The following is a 17,514-nucleotide window of genomic DNA, read 5'->3' on the forward strand; positions in this document are numbered from 1 at the left end:
TGGAGATGAAATTCACTTTCTCTCATGTACTACCAAGACAAGAGCCTCCATTACTCACAAGGCAGAGAAACAGCTACTGTAAAGACACAAAGAGCAAACTGGTTTTGCCTCCACGGTAGCTCCGTTTTTGTTTTCTACTGTTCTGTCATCACTGCTGACATTGTGACAGCAGTTGGCAGAGGAGGGGGAAGATGTGGTCACCTGCAACCATGTAACTTGTATGCAAGCTCTGCACAGGTCAGACTCAAGTTCTTACATTCGCTAAAGTGGGATTGTGCCAGGTGATAAGTCTTGGGGTTCTAACTACTGCTGCTATGTCTGGTTCTGTGTGTGCAGTGGGGCATATACTTTACCCTCTATGCAGTTGAACATAAACATTCCCTTATACAAACTGCCTGCTGTTTTAATTATATTGCTATTGCAGATCTCTTTGCCTTGCCCACCTGGTCTAAAATTCCATTACGCTCACCCTTACTCCCCTTTGCTTTTTAATCCAAACTGATACAAAATCCTGGTACCTGATCGACAGTGTTCTTATTTGTTGACATGGGCAAAGGTCATGCACCATGCAAGTGCAAAAAAAAAAAATAAGTGGCCCATTTCACATACCACGGACACTATGCAATACATGTGGGTCAACACTTGAAGGAAACTTGGACCACATGGAAATACCACCCCAGTAAGAAATATCATAGATCAGTGGTTTTTAATCTATGGTCCGTGGACCCCAGGGGGTCTGCAGACTTCGTCAAAGATTTCCAAAGCGGTCCGCACCTCCATTTGAAATTTTTCAGGGGTCTCCAAATGAAAAAAGGTTGAAAACCACTGTCATAGATAGCTTCATTCCCTTGTTTCCTTCATGCTTCCTTTCAGAATGTCAACAGTAAGCTTAGGTTTTGCATAGAGTTCCTGATCAGAGAAATGAATAAGTCTTCCACATAGCAATATGTTTTACTTTTTGGTTTGCAGGTCAGATAAAAAATGTGATTTGTTTTGTTCTGGTTTTATCAGGAATGTTAAAAATAAACAGCCAAAACCCAACAGTTGCTGCCAACTTTTCTAGTGGTTGAAATAAACCTTTCCTGAAAAATAATCCCAAAGGTGTGAATATCCTGAAGATCAAGAAGCTCTTTAAGATCTACCAGTGGCAGAATCATGCAATTAGAGTCATGCCCCATAAGCGTTAAAGGCTTAAAACGTTAACAGAGCACTTTAATGGGAGCAATTTTTAAAAGTTTTATTTAATTTGCATTTAAATAACACTGAATATGTTATGGACAGCTGACTCCATGAGAGCTATGCAGCTACACAGATATACAGTTTAATAGTGTTTGCAATTCTCTGAGACCTGAGTGAGGATCTAAAATGGACCTTACCTAACCTTTCTGACTATATTTTGGTTAGTTTGCTTTCTGGTCTGATGTGGATAGAGATTCCTTGTTCATTTCTTAAGTATTTTACCTTAAAGAGTAGTGGAGGAGGAGAAAATAGCTTGGGGGGAGAGGGGGAATTAAATGAACCATAAAATAACCCCATAAATGTAACTCAATAAACAAAACAAAATCCTTTATAATACATGGAGTTGTTATAGGACATATTAGATAGTATGGTCCTGATCCAAACTCCCAGTGACCACAGTGGTTCTCTAGATGCTTTAGAAAAAGAGCTCTCCCAAATGTGGAAACAATTATAAAGAAATTAATGACTCATTAGCAAACATTCCATAATTCATTTCTCATTTCTGGGTCAATGTTACTAGTAAAACATAGGCTGCATATTTTAGCTCTTTAGCTGACTTGGTTTCTATTGGGCATTAACCCCCATTGCTGTTCCTATAAAAATGACTTAAAACTAAGTCTCAGTGGCTGGTCCTCTTGAGAAAGGTGGTTCATGAAGATCTTTACTCAAATTCAGAGACATAAATTACTCCTCCAAGTGAATAAGAAACCCTGGCTACCACAACATAGTAGGTCACAAAAAATAGATAGCATGATCCAAACCCTACTGGAATCAATGGAAAAACTGCTGTTGACTTCAATGGGCTTTGGATAAGAAACCACTGAAAATGCATTTGAACAAGCATGTAATGGATTGAATGAAAGGTACACTGTTATTCTACTGGGATATTTTTAATGTCATATTCTTTAAAATGCCTGTATATACATCAGAACTATTGACCTGACCCAACTGTTGTTGAAATTGATGGAAAGACTACCATTGAGTTCAGGGGGCATTGGATTGTGCCTTAAATTTTCAGGTTAACTCAGAAGATTAGACATGGTGTCTTTACGTGTTCAGTAAATGGATATTATGCAGAAGAAACATGCGCCAGAAGTCAAAACGACCATATTATTTGTATTTAAAATAGCAATTTAATCAAGGATATCTATTAGAGACAGCGAAAATATTCTATATCCAATTAACATAAAATATCTTGCATTTATATGATCCTTTTTCTTGTTTTAATGATCAAGCGGTAGGTCCTCAAATGATGGAAATCAGCATCACAATGGTGCTGGGACAATTTACACCATTTCACTAAATTATTTTTGCTAGTAATTAAAAGATAATGACCAGTGTGACTCAGAGGCCCATGGGTGGTTCTTTACTGTGTGTCAGCAACACTTGTCAGGCCTGTCATACTCATTACACCTAATAGCTGGTTGTCATGATGTATACCCAAAAGGTGTCATGTAATATATCATTGTAAAACTAATAACTCACTGATCATTAATGTTCTCGTGTAATATGTATGTATGGAGTGGCCACAAAGAGTTATGTACTAGAATTATGTTCTTAAAAAGTGTTTGGCAAGCAATGCATAAGCACAATCTGCCTTACACAAAGGAATGTGTATTTGCTTGTCTGACCAGCCTAATCGTCTGGAAGAGACAATGAAGGTACATCTAAATCCATGGTAAACAAACTAACAAGTGGGGAGAAGACAGCATGGCATCCAGGGCCGGCTCTAGGATTTTTGCCGCCCAAAGCAAACACAATTTTGGCTGCCCCTCCCCCCCGCGTTCTTTAATTACCCCACCCCCGGCCCCGCCTCCACTCCACCCCTTCCCCAAATCCCCAGCCCCGCCTCCTCCCCCCAGGCTCCTCCCCCCAAGCCTAGAAGGGAGGGAGGGGGAGAAGCGGCGCCCGCGCCGCGGCCACTCGGAGTCTCCCCCTCCCTCCCAGGCTCTCAAACCTGGGAGGGAGGGCGAGTAGCGGCGCGTGAATCAGCTGTTTCGCGCGCCGTGGCAGCAGCAGCGGAGGTGAGCTAGGGCGGCCGGGGCACATTTTTAGGGGCGGCATTCTGGCGCCGGCCATGCCGCCCCTAAAAATGTGCCGCCCCAAGCACCAGCTTGTTTTGCTGGTGCCTAGAGCCGGCCCTGATGGCATCTCTCAGAAAGAGAATCTTGGTCTGGGCTTACTTCTCAAAGAATACATTTCAAAGGTTTGCTCGGCTATAAAGACAGGGGGTCTGACCCTCAGAAGATAAGCAATTGAATCACCTGTTTGTATACAGTATTACTGCATCTGAAAAAGCGGGGGGGTTTACCCACGAAAGCTAATGCCCAAATAAATCTGTTAGTCTTTAAGGTGCCACCGGACTCCTCGTTGTTTTTATGGATACAGACTAACACAGCTACCCCTCTGATACTTTACAGTATTACTGAATTATAAAAGTGAATCAAGTAAGGTCTTTTATGAAAACCTGTGACACACTGGTGATTAACGTCATTGTGAAATGTCTGTATTAACACTATGTGAGGAAGTATGGATACTAACTGCCGTTATACTTTAAAGTCTGTCACCAAACACAGGGAGAAACAGGATTTGTCCCAGACAGGAGAGAAAGCAGCTCTCTACCTGTCTTCAATGTAAATTGTGCATTATAGAAGCAAAACAATGGAAGCCCCATTTACATACAAATCAGCAGAAGGATGGGAAAGTCACAGGACGGGAAGAACAGCAGGAACCCTTCCTGGTTCTTGAAACAGAGAGAATGAATTTTGGGGTGATAAAGGGGTGGGGGAAGACATTTGAGTTATCCATCACTTGAGGGATTAAAGGGCACAGAGCTTTTGAAATCACAGCACACTGGCCCCTTCAGCCAAGAGTTGAAGTCTCTGGAAACTGAGTCGAGGTGAGAAACTTGCTCAGGCCCAGACTGTAACTTGCTGCAATTAAGTTTTAGTCTTAGAAGCATATTTTTACTTGTATTGGCTTGTAACCCTTTCTATCTTTACTCCTTATACTTGGTCCTTCCTTACGGCCTTTTGTTAAATACACTTGTTTTGCTTTTATTACAAATCAATTAAGTGCTATGATTGAAATAAGAGTATTGTCAAACCCCAATTAAATTAACGAGCTGCAGTGTATTGTCTCTTTAAAGGAGCAATGAACTTCAGTGCATGTTCCAGGAGAGGGCTGCAGGGAGATGTCTTGGGGGAACTCGGGAGTTGGGGTTCACTATTTGTTACCTACAAGGTAAGGTGTGGACTGGCAGAGTCCTGGAGAGTTTGCTGACAAGGCAGCCAAGCTGATGCATCAGGAAGTTGCCACACAGCTTAGCAGTAGCAAAGCACTCACTTGCCAAGGCTGAGAGAGGTCACAGTAGCTAACAGTTTTGGGAACCTCAGCAGATTTTCACATTGCAGACAATTTTGTGGAAATTTGGGATGGGGAAGGTGTTAGGGTCACTCTGGAAAAAAAGTAGCCAGGTGGTGAAAGCCGGGGATGACCTGCATGCTTGTATGCTAGCTGTTGGTGTCAGGGCCTTGAGCCCTGCAGCATAGCATGTAAGGTACCCAGAGTGACAGAGCCCCATGCTGATCTGGGTTGAACCCCAAAGCATCACAACCAGGAAAAAGAGAGAGACCGAGATGTATGTTTCATTTTCTTCAGTGGATGATCAATCTTAAACTTGTATTTCATCATGAAAAACTACTCTTGGTATGGACAAAGGACAGTGACTTAAATGGATATGAAGTACGTTTAAATACAAGTGAAAACGGTTTATTTAGGATAAATTTCATTTTCAATGAGAGATTCAAATACTTCAAACTTCAAATAGATATTAAATAACAATTTCATAGAAAAATCTACTCTTTCTCAATGCTTTAGTAACCTGAGTACTATATAAGTGTGATGATTTTAATGCATGGCTTCAAAGAATGACCAGATTTGAGCAACTACTCCTATTGTCTCACTGGGGATAGATGTGGCAGACATAATGCATTTATGTACACCCACAAATACACACCTTTCCTAAGCATTAGTTTGGCTGTCAGACTGGAAAATATTACTATTTTATGGGTTAAAGCAAAAATTAGTAAAACAATCATGAACAATGCATCTTTTGGCAGAAACTAAAATTCATGTGAGTTCTCTGTATGTTTCTTTTAATTACACAACTCAGAACTGCAAACAGAAGTCTAACCCAGAACACAGACTTCAAAAAGTTTGGCTTTCTTCAAAATTCCATAACAAATATTCAGCTGATTTCCTAACCCAAATATTCTGGGTTCTCTCATCCCTAAAAAAAAACATCAGTATCACTTTTTTTTTTTTTTCCTTTTCTTTCTATTGGTTTATTATGTCTGTATTAAAACAAATGTAATTTCTATCACTCAGTAAGGTAATGGAATTAGTCCAATGAAACATCAGAATTTTTACACTGAATTTGTAGTGTAAATTACAGGGGAAAGACATCTCTTAATTCAATAGCCACTTACACTGATATTCTGTACAAACCACATTGATTGCTACAGATATATATAACTCCCATAACATTCCAACCTGATGTTTCTTTTGCAATCTTAAACTTTTCTTTCTGTTGAGAGTGGCTTCTTCTATTTCCCAAAATGGGAAATATGTTTCTTCCTATCCTTGTGAAAATCATTCCTAAGAGTACTGGAAATCTGATCTCTCTATTATGCAATATCCAAGGAGATGCGTGTTTCAAGCAGAACAATCTCAGGGCTAAGAATCCCATGTGATAATGGAAAAATGCTCCAAAGTATGCATTCTGCCAGTGACTTTCCCCAGTGTACAATGCCTGAAGTTCTGACACACTGGATTTTTTTAACCGTTTGTCTGGAATGAACTCACCACATAAGATGCTAGATCTGAATTACATTCAAACAAAACTGCGGCATCTCAAGCTGAAAACTTTAGGATATATCAGAATATTTATCTTCAAATAAAGTGAATTAAAACCACTATTAGCGTTAACGGTAAACATACTGGATGCACATTCCTGTTTGGTCTCAAGAAAAGCAACAGTAAAGTCTCAATTTAAAAGGGTGGGAAGGAAGCTGCTTTGGGATATTTGAACAATACCAAAAACATTGATGGCATTTTGGGACCTGATCCTCAGAAGGAGTAAATCAGCATAGTTCCACTGACTTAGCCCAAACATTTTGATGGGAATCTACACTTCAAATACTCTTTCAGTTTTGATCATCTTATCCCTGCAGCCCCAAAACAACATATACGATATAGGAAAGAGCTCTGTGGCTTTGTGGCTGGGGGGTTGATATTCTATGTGTATAGAAATTAAGCCTAAAATGATTTAGTCCTGAACAAAGAAGAGAGTTAATAGAGCAATGTAACATGATAGTGATGAATGCTGATTGGATACATCGCTTCAAAATGTCCTACAAGTTCAAAACAGCTGGAAACTTGAGAAATTATAAGGGCATATATTTAAAATGGATAGACAAGAATAGTTTAAAAAGCCATATCAGCATGCGAACAACCTATGGGATTCACTCCTGTGGGAAATTATTGAAGAGAATAGTAGTTTTGAGGTGTTCAAGGAAGGGTTACGTATTTATATAAGTACTATATCACTGTATAGATTAAAAAATTACATGGATATCAAATCCCATCATTTGGAGCATACGTTGTTCTAGCATTGGGTTAGCACTAAATGTGTTCCTCGGTGCAGTAGAATTGCATAATTCATCCTACTACATTATGTAGTGTGGAAGGTATACATGCCTCCTCAGGGAGAAAATACTGTGTATTAAGGGGTATTTAATCTAGTGGAGACAATCATAATAAGAACCAATGGCTAGAATTATATCCAGACAAATGCATATTAGAAATAAGACACAAATTTTTACCAGTGAGGGAAAAAACTACCAAGGGAAGTGGTGGATTCTCCATCTTATGAAGTCTTCAAATCAAAATTGGATGCTTTGCTGGAAGGATATGCTCCAGTCATGATGCAATTCTCTGGTCTGTGTTATACATGTCAGACTAGATGAGCTGATAGTCTCTTCAGACCTTAAACTCTATTAATCTAGGTGTTACCAGTAATGAGGCACAAGTATTGGCAACTTCCAGAGTCAGGTTAACAAATTAAATGAATCAGTGGCCTTTTCAGGGTAGCTATTCCTACTGTATGTTTTTTAAAATATAAGGAATTTGAATGTATAACTCCATTATTATACTATAATATGAGACATCTTAACCCTTTTTAAAATTGTAGTGTACACACACCACCAGAATAAATACTGGCAAAACAGTCCATGTTATGGAATAATAAAGTACTGCATATAGGCATGAAGAATTAAGTTCCTTAGCTGTCATTATGGTAGATGTCATAAAATTCTACCCAAATATAATCTACTTTTAAAAAAAAAAAGTAATATTTGTATTACACTAGCACCTAGAGGTCCCATCTCAGAATGGTCATTGTGCTAGGCATTGTACAAAGTCAAACACATCCTTGTACTAAGGAACTTGCCATCTCAATAGATGTAACACACAGAGTGAGGTAAACGTGCTTAGATGAATTAAGAGCACAAGCCACACTGACTCTTAACTCACTCAGGTACTTTTCAAAATCTCACCCTCAATAGATAAGACAGGCAAAGGGTAGGAGGAGAATCAGAGGCCGAGAGAGATGAAGTGACTTACCCTGGGCATACAGCAGGGCAGGGGCAGAGCTGGGAATAGCATCCACATATCCCAGGTCCCGGTCTTGTGCCCTGGGTACTAATCATGCTGTCTCTCAAACGTATCATGATTTGTGAGAATCATCAGCACCATAGAATGACTTGAATATTGCTTGAACCATCAGTTTCTTCCGCAAGTGTCAGGATTCTGAGTGCTCTGGTCTGAGGCCTGGCATGGCGTTGGTGCACATCTGTGCATGAGCACAAATTCCACAATTTCATAGATGTGGCTGGATGCCCAGTCATTGGAGACTTGCACACATATGCGGTGCTGTGTGGACAACGTAGGTGAGCAGATGGACGCACAAACACATGCAATGACATCAGGGCTGAAAATCAGGCCCTTTATATGCTTACTTCACTTCCATGCAGGCAACAAGAAAACTGTGAAATAAATTTGCATTTTATACCTATAGCTAACGCCAGGCCTGTGAAAATGTTATTGAACATTAAAAGGAAAGGTGATACCCTGGCACTTGGACCAGCTACATCTTGGGAGAGGTGCAAATCCACTTCACACCTCAACAATTTATTAGCCACAAATCTGCTTTAATCTGGAAGAAATAAGTACCCAAGGAATAGATTCTCCGCTTGATACAGTTCCCATTCCTGTAAGTTACATAGGCACATTAAAAGAGGAACTTACCTCCTGGAGTCTCTTTTCCTCTGGCAAATATGTTGCTCGGGGAAAAACTGGGCACCTATTCAACTTTAACCTATGTTGGCAAATATTTGATCCAATGTCATGGAGCTCCACAGAATACTAGTCTAAGTTCCCGGGGCAGATCCTCAGCTGCTGGAAATTGTTCTTTCCCTCTTGCCCCCAGTCAATAGAACTATGATGGCTTATATCAACTAAGAATTTTTCCACCTTCTCTTTGAATCTGGGTTTGGCAGACCCTTGCTATTTACGACATTATGTGGAGGGAAATGTGATTTCCTTGTAGCAAACTCAATGTTCTGTGACTTTCCCCCTCAAAGTCAGGGAGGCCTGCACTTACAGATATCAGGCTGCAGATGACATATGTTTGCAAGTCCAGAAATGACAACAGCCTTTCAGGTGCTGGTTTATAGCAAAAGCATTGTGCATTGCTAATTGGGCCATATGGATTTCCATTTTCCCCCACCATTTTTAACAGTACAAGATATTGTGTCCTATGCCTCTAGCAGCTGATCTGTGCTATCCACACCTCCAATGTGTCTCTTGTAATCTGTTTCACATAGAGGCTTGTATTTGTTTCTGTCCTCCTGGGTTCTGACCTGAGATGGGAGCTGTAAATGGTGGTTGGTGGTAAGGAGGCACCATCACTTCCTCTTTATCAGTTTATTTTATTCCTAGCAGTTCTTCACAGCTCTACATTTTACCAAGTTTTCTCTTTATCAGTATCTCTAACAGGTGGCCTCACTGATGCCTCTCAGCCTACAGTTTGATGCCTTGTAGCTTTCTTCCTGGCTGAGAAATGTCACAGATGGAAATGAGCAGTTTCATCTCTTCCTGCCAGCTGTACAGTGATCATGTGGTGGCAATCACTCCAGCCTGCCTGGGACTATGGAGTAGAAGTTGCATGGGAGTATTCCCAGACGGAAGCTGAAACTGGTAGGGCTATTCTATCCTTTTTCTAAAAGGTAAAATGATGTAGGTGAACCTAACATCTCCGCCAAGAGAACCAGCTAGGGTGCCAGTGTTGATGATGGGGATAATTTCTCCCTGGACGTGGAAATGGAATTTTACCTTCATCCCTTAAGTTGGTTTCTCCAGAACAATATAGAGGAGCATTGGTGGGGTGAAGCTGGAAGATTATATTGCTGAGCTTATTCTGTAGATATTCGGTTTTTATTTATTTTGGTTTTCAATTTAGCAGGTGCCTCCCGAAATTTCAACATGTGCTTTTAAAAATGTGTATTGATATTTTTATTCAAATTTCCAGTTACACAAACACCAGTCTATAGGCTCTCCCGCCAAAGAAAATGGAGAGATCCCCTTTACCAATCATATTATTTATTTCTATTATGAGGGCACCCAAAACCCCCAGTCACGATCGGAGTCCCATTTCATGGACCAGGACCCCATTGGGCTAAGTGCTATACCAACACATTGTCAGAGATGGTCCTTGCCCTGAGGAGTCTGAAATATAGACAAACGGTGCAATGAGAGGCAAAAACAAATGATGAGCTGGGCATATGGTGAGCATGGATGCTTAGTTGTTGTTACATTCATCTTGAAGGTTCCACTATATATTCCATGTAGTGGAATCTTCAAGATCTGTATATATGTATCAAGAGACAGATGCATAGATGTATATTGGGTCTGATTCTTCACTGCCTTTTGCAGTCTACTGCATATACGTGTATACAAAGGTGGAAATGGAGACGTGTGTTGCAAAAAATATTGTCTATACTTGAGTGTGGGAGGGTATATGATACTAAAAGGAATTGGAGGCACGGGAGTAGAAGAGGCAAGGACAATATAGATAAAGGGAAGAGGTGGGGAGGGAACAAAGGGGAGGGATAATGGGAGGAAGACAGCAGGAGGCAGTCAGATAGGACAGATCTGAATAGTTTATCATAAGATAGAGGACTTCACTCCCATTGTCCCTAGGATCTTTCATGGCACTAAATTTACCTAATGTTAAAATGCTTTTTCTTCCCTCTTATACCCAAACTAGGCCTTGCAGGTCTCTTGACAGATATTTCCATTCAACTCTCAGATTTCACATCCAAGGGCATATACCCATATGTCCAACAGTGTTACCTCTCCCTTTCATCAGATAGATAATTACTTTTTGCATCACTGTCTAGCTGCACTTGATTAGAGACCTAGAAATGAGAAAATCTGTATCCCATTATCTATCCCCTGGTCCACCTACTCCTCTTCAAGCAATTTCAATTGCAATGGACTTTAGTAAAGGAAATACTATCTTTTCTATGTATATGTTAGACTTAGGTGACTGATGTATTGGTGTATTTCAATCTTCTCATTTGGGTTCCATGTGAGAGGGCTGGAACACAATTATAGTGAGCTCCAAAGATGAATGGCTTTTATATAGGAGTGGAGAAAGTTTCCTCACCCATTTGGGGTCTATCTGCCATGTGTGTCGGACAAGTTTGGAAGCCCCTTTTGCACGTTTTATCAGTGTACCTTACCTCTGTTAGGAACAGTTGCTAGAAAAGACTCAGTTAACTGACTTTGTTTCAAAGAATTGCATAACTACATTGAAAGCTGTGCTGAGCATCACCAATGCTCTGTCTTGAGCAACCATTTAAAAGGATCTTTACCCACCACACCTACCTGTTCACACACAGCCTAGGAGAAAAGATCAGATTTTTCAGCATGGCTTGGGCCCACTGGTTGCCTAAAGTGGGGAGAAATGTGATTCATTGGTGAGGATGCCCCTGCCAAAAGCCCATAGTTTAGTATTTCTGAATTGCTGGGAATTTCAGCAGGATTAGAAAGGTGAGGAAATGGGTTAGTATTACATTGCTTAAGATTATATGGCAAATAGGGTTTTCACACCAGATTTAAGACATTTGTACTAAATTTTCAGCGTGAGATCACATTGGCATTCTATAAAGACTGCTCTCCAGATGGGCTTATTTGTCTACCTGTGTTCCATTTTAGGGCTTGATTTTAACTTTTAGATAATTCCCGCGAATGCCAAAGACAGGGTAGAAAATCCATTAAATATCTACAAGAGTGATTGAAATGGAAAATTCCAAAAGAAACCCTATTAGAGGTTTTTTCCATCAAATCACCATTACAGACTTCTTATGCTTTTCTTAATTATACATTGATATTAACTGGACTGTTGCATGATTTAAATCTGGCTCTTAATCTCAGCTATTCTGTGCTGCTGTAGTTTTTATGACATCCAACTAACAACTGCTTTATGCATTAATCTATCTAGAAAACCACCTTAATATTTTTTGGTCTTTTTTTAGAAGAAAAAAGACCCCAAGAATGAAATGAAAGCTTTTGGGTTCAACCATTAGCAATTTTCTGCTTAGTATTTGAAAAATTGCTTATTTTAATTGCTTCACAGAAGAAAAAGATATCAAAGCTACTGTTCTCTATTTCCAAACTTTGTAATTATTTCACTCAGTCATCTGAAATGGCTTAAAAGTATTTTCATTGAAATGTAGATTTCTTCCATTTCAAATGTACTTTTATTCTCCAGTGTTTCTTTTCCTTTCTTTGGTTACTTCTTCTCTGGTCTCCACGACAGCAAACCTGGACTCCAGTCTCTGGAAACAAAAGCAAATAGAGATCCATGTCTGTGTACACACACGCATGTATATCCCCATTGTTTAAATGCATCATCTCCATCAGAAGCCCACCCTCTTCATGCTCTAAGGATTGCAATAATAATATTGACCTCTTTTATAGCACTTTTTATTAGTCGATCTCAAAACCCTTTACCAAAGAGGTAAGTATCATTTATCCCCACTTTACAGATGTGAAAACTGTGGCACAGAGAGATTAAAGTGACTGGTCTCAGGTCAGCCAACACACAAGTGGCGAAGCCAGGAATAGACCTCAGATCTGCTGAATCCCACTCCAGTGCTCTGTCCACTAGGCAACACCATCTCCCAAGTCACATTTCATTCCTGTACTTCACATCTACAAGTTTTAGTGAGATCATCATGCCAGATGACGAATAAAAACACAGGGCCAGAATCTCAACTGGTGTGAATTGGCATCTGAAGTTAACAAAGCTCTGCCAATTAGCTCCATTATTATTTACTATTTCTATTGAAGTAGTGCCTAAGGACCCCAATCAGGGATCAGGGCCTACCGGCGTAGGCACTGTACCAACAAATAAGACAGTCCCTGCCCCAGAAAACACACAATCCAAAATTGTCAAAAATAGGAGCCTAAAGTTAGTCTCTCCTAAGTCCACATTTAGGTTTCTAAGAGTATAATTTTCATAAACACCTAAATGACTTAAGAGCATAAGTAACATTCATTTCAATGGGACAGGTTTGTGTGCACTAATTAGCCACAACAGTGGTCTCAGTAGTCACAGGTGCCCACCAGCCTAATCATCCCCAGTGAAGAATCTGCCCCTAAAGTCTTTCCCACTAGAATCTGCACCAGTTAACTGAGTCTACAGATAAACCAAATAGTGGCTCCAAAAGCACAAAAGAACAACAGTAAAAACAATCCCCATGAAAGCCCCGGACACAAATGCGAGACATTTTGCTGAGGATACCATAAGATTTTCTCTGTCTCAATCTACTGTTGGCTTTCTCCTCCATTGCATACCTACATCAGCCATATGCAAGGACAGATTTCCCACATTGACATTTAAATCTCTAAGGTTAGCCTCCAAACACACTTACTTGAACCTGGAAAAATGTGAAACTTGATGTTCACAGGGATCTATGACTCTAGAGTAAATATCTTTCTAAAAGAGATGAGCTAATAACTCCACCAGAAGTTATGTGCTTGATGCAGAAATTACTGGTTGTATTTCTGTGTTCCAAGATATGCAAGAGTTCAGACTCGATGATCATAATGGGGTCTTCTAGCCTTCAAATTTCTGAAACACATTATCTTTGGTTTCTATGCATGAGGATCACACTCTTCCCCATTTTACTCCGATTTTCATGTTTAGAATGGACTCTATGGCTAGATCTACACTGGGGTGGGGAAGTGAACCTAAGATACGCAACTTCAGTTACGCAAATAGCGTAGCTGAAGTTGGCGTATCTTAGGTCGATTTACCTGGCCGTGAGGACGGCGGCGAGTCGACCGCTGCCACTCCCCCATCAACTCCGCTTCCGCCTCTCGCCATGGTGGAGTTCCGGAGTCAACGGCAGAGCGATCGGGGATCGATTTTATCACATCTACACTAGATGCGATAAATCGATCCCCGATAGATCAGACGTACCCTATATCTCAGAGCCTAACTCATTCTAAAATCTGCTGCGTATTTTGCCTGATCTTAATGTCAAAACCATAAGAATCTACCGCGGGTGATGGTTCGGCTTCAGTTCATTTGAAAGATTTATGAACATCAGTGAATATTTCAGTGAACCTACACTGAGTTTGGGGTTTGTGATGAAATCTGGAGACAGGTGAGTTCCATGTAGTTTTAGACAGTACAAACCCTGCATGTCTTAGTGTGTGAAGGAATTTACTAACTAAACCCTGCATTTGTTTTTCACTGAACTTGAACATCAGTCACAAAGCCGTGGGGTCTTGTTGAACTCACCACTGATCTTGGATATCAAGGCAGCAACAGTGGCAAGAATTATTTCCTCCTCCGATAGTTTGACAGGAAACTACAGTACTTACTCTTAGATGAGGATCTGGCCACAATGATCTGTGTGTTCATCATTTCTAGGCTGGGCCTTAGCAGTTCTCAGTATCCAGAGTTGAAGATGGAAGTTACTAAACTCACTCATGCAGAATGCAGCAGCTTTCCTTCTGAGCAGGAAAAGACAGAGAGAAAATACCATATGACACAAATGGGCTGAGACCCGGCTACATCAGAGAGTGTCCTCTAGCGACAGCTGTGCTTCTCTGGGATGATGCACCTGCAGGCGGCTAGACAAAACTCACAGGAGCCAGCGCTAAGGCGTTCTTGGTTTCAGTGTCCTCAACTGTGGAACAAAAGTACAGGAAGGGATAAGACTGAATCCAAACAAACCATTCTCCATACTCAGGTTTTACAAAAGCTTTTTAGCAATAACCAAAGATAAGGAATGAGAACAGCAAAAATGAAAGAAAAAAAGAGAGAGACGGGGCAAAGCTTCCTAATGAAGAGGTAGATTTCCTATAGAAATCTCTCTGCAATATTACTGTGTTTTGTGCTCCGGTGCTACAATACTAGATACTTCATCCTAGATATAACTAAATAGATTAACTTATTGCCCACAACAAAAATTAATGCTCCCTTTCTTACCTTAAATGTCTTCAGAGGTAGTTCCAGGACTTGTTGAGGATAGAGAGAGGAAGAAAGGGAGGCAGAAAGTTTGGAAGCTTCTCATCAATGCAAATACCCTCAAGTCATGTTGGCCAGACTTCAGTGAATGCATCAAACCATCCAGAAGTTAGAAAGGCTTTGAGTCTTGATGCATAGATCTAGTTTTGTTGCTATCTCTACCTACATACAACTTTGTCATTATCTGGGAAGCCCTCTGTGTATTAGCTGCAGACACATAAAGTGAAGTCTGAGGATCTCCATTGGAAGATTTAACTGAGTATCTGAATGAATGCTAGCTGGGGCAAGAGTAACCCTTCATGATACCCAGGATAGGACAAATCACATAGTCAAAGAAAGAATGAATTATATTAGTAGTAGTATTGCCATTTCAAAGAATGCATTTAAATAAGTCAAAACTACTTAATAAAGTTTGTTCAAAGTAGCAATAGTAGTAACACTTACTAGAGGTCTAAATTGTGCAACCTTAACTCACATTGAGTAGAACTGTGCTCCCAAGCAGTTCCATTGATTTCTATAGTACACGTTAGTTATGCCATTTCTTGCTTCTTGATTTTGATGGGCCAGCAAAGGTATGAGACTGACGTGAGTGAGGGTCTCACAATCTAGACTGGAATGACAGCTGCCAAAGAAAAGATTGTAATGCATGTAAGTTGTGTCCATATTACATGCCAAGAGCTATTTTTGCATCTTTGTATTATTGCCTTGCAACATCCTAAAATATTCAAATAAAATGCAAGGAGATGTTTCAATGCACTGTAAAATATGAATAGCACAAAAAAATTACTCAACCCATCAGAAGGTAGAGGTAGCATAACTAATGTGTATTATAGGATCCCTCACAAGTGAAATGCTAAATCTCAAGGGGTTGAACTGATAAAATAATTTGATGTATAAATGATGCAGCTGTTGCTATGGTAACAATATATGCTTTATTGAATAGAACAAGAAATGGTCAAGTAAAGCTTTGTGGCTGGGCTGGGAATTAAAGATAAACTTTTGCACTGGGGAAAATCCAACTTGAACATGAATCCACTTGCCCTGATATTTTACTCTTGCTCTAATTGTGTCTAAATTTGGGGCTTTCTTCTTGAGAACCCAACTTTTTTTCCCATTTGATCCCAGAGTGAACTAATAATACTAAACAGTGAATAAATTATGTACTTGTCTTTGCAGTGAATCAAGCATCAGCCATTGCGATAATTCCAAGACGGTGAGAACTCCCATCTGAAATCTTCTTTTGGTATAAAAATGAATCAGTTCCTGCCACATGAATATGCCTGTTTTACTTCAGTCCTTGCTTACTTTCTAATCTTTAATTTTCTCCTTTCAATAGATTACTCAGACCTGTTCCTTGGATGAAGGTGGGGATTGGGCAACAAGAACTTGCACCTTATTGGCTGAAAATGGAAAGCAAGAGTCTTTGTGATTCAAAAGCTGTTGCTATCATAGTGTTATAAAAGTATCACGCAAAGAGCAAATGCAAACTTCAAAGAGAGTCTCATGTCTCTCAGTCAGAAACAGCAAAGAGAAAAAGTGATGGGGAGTCTTTCTGACTGAGTCTGAGAATACAGGTTCATTCAAGCCAGACCAATTCCAATTAATTTGGATTGGTGCTGGCTTGTGAGACTGTAGGAAAATTATCGGATGTGACCTGGTTAGGCCCATCCTTTTCCAGTTCTCAGTACATTCAAGCAACAGAGGTGGATTCTCTTCAATATAACAATACAAACATAGCATGGGTTTCTCATTGCCTCTCTAATATATCACAAAGCATGTATGTTAGTGTTGTCTTATCCCCCACCTTCTTCCTCAGTAAAGTAAAGGAACTTTGAATGCCGTTTATTGTCCACCCAGCATCTTCCATTTGTATGGATATCTTATCTGGATTTTTACTGTGTTATCCCTTGATCCCTTGTGACAATGCCTGATTGTGAACATCTAGACAAGGATGATATCAGCATTTTAAGGTGTATTTTTGACTGCAAGTCTTTCGTTGTTAAATGGCTCAGGCATAGGCATGGGTGTATACAACATAGACACACAGACCAAAAACGTACACATTTCCATTGTATCTCTACTTCTCTCCCTTTCAATGGAAGGTAGGATGCAAGATTGCTCCTCCTCCCCAACAACTGGTACTAAGTTGCTTTCTGGACTGTATTGCATTATACACATAACATACAAATAAGAGAACTACACACTGGCAATTTGTGTTGTTTTTCTTTTCCTAAAGGTTAGACAACAAGAACAAAACAGTGTCTTAAAGAAATTGTCAGTTTCCCTCATCCCCCAAAAGCGCCTTGTGCAGCTCAGTTTGTGGACAGCTGCGGATTCTCTTTGCACCGGGGGAATCCTTGGGCATCATATAGCTGGCAGAGCCCTGTCTTCACAATGTGTGTCATAGAATCATCGAAATATAGGGCTGGAAGCGACCTAGAGAGGTCATCCCTTCTTGCTGCAGATCATCATACCTAGATCATCCCTGACAGGTGTTTGTCTAGCCTGTTCTTAAATACCTCCAATGATGGGTATTACAGAATCTCCCTTGCTAACCCTTTCCAGTATGCAACTATCTTTATAAACATTTTTCCTAATATCTAACC

The 17,514-nt window shown here is 40.1% G+C and overlaps 1 long non-coding RNA gene across 29 annotated transcripts in view; it reads right to left on the reverse strand.

Annotated features, from left to right (window-relative positions):
• Window positions 1-9,460: 9,460 nt before the first annotated feature.
• The window catches only part of LOC117883795, a 35,105-nt gene continuing 27,051 nt past the window's right edge, over window positions 9,461-17,514 (reverse strand). For 23 of the 29 annotated variants that reach the window (XR_004647410.1, XR_004647415.1, XR_004647402.1 and 20 more), the window contains 5 exons: window positions 16,214-16,308; window positions 15,384-15,530; window positions 14,870-15,115; window positions 14,260-14,391; window positions 9,554-12,203 (listed from right to left, as the gene is read on the reverse strand). This is a non-coding gene — a long non-coding RNA (uncharacterized LOC117883795). Of the gene's footprint in view, window positions 12,204-14,259; window positions 14,392-14,869; window positions 15,116-15,383; window positions 15,531-16,213; window positions 16,309-17,514 lie in introns of all 29 variants that reach the window. The other 6 variants (XR_004647401.1, XR_004647414.1, XR_004647395.1 and 3 more) reach the window with 4 other exon arrangements.

The sequence above is a fragment of the Trachemys scripta genome, chromosome 10 (genome assembly GCF_013100865.1).
Source record: "Trachemys scripta elegans isolate TJP31775 chromosome 10, CAS_Tse_1.0, whole genome shotgun sequence".
Classification (NCBI taxonomy): Eukaryota; Metazoa; Chordata; order Testudines; family Emydidae; genus Trachemys; species Trachemys scripta.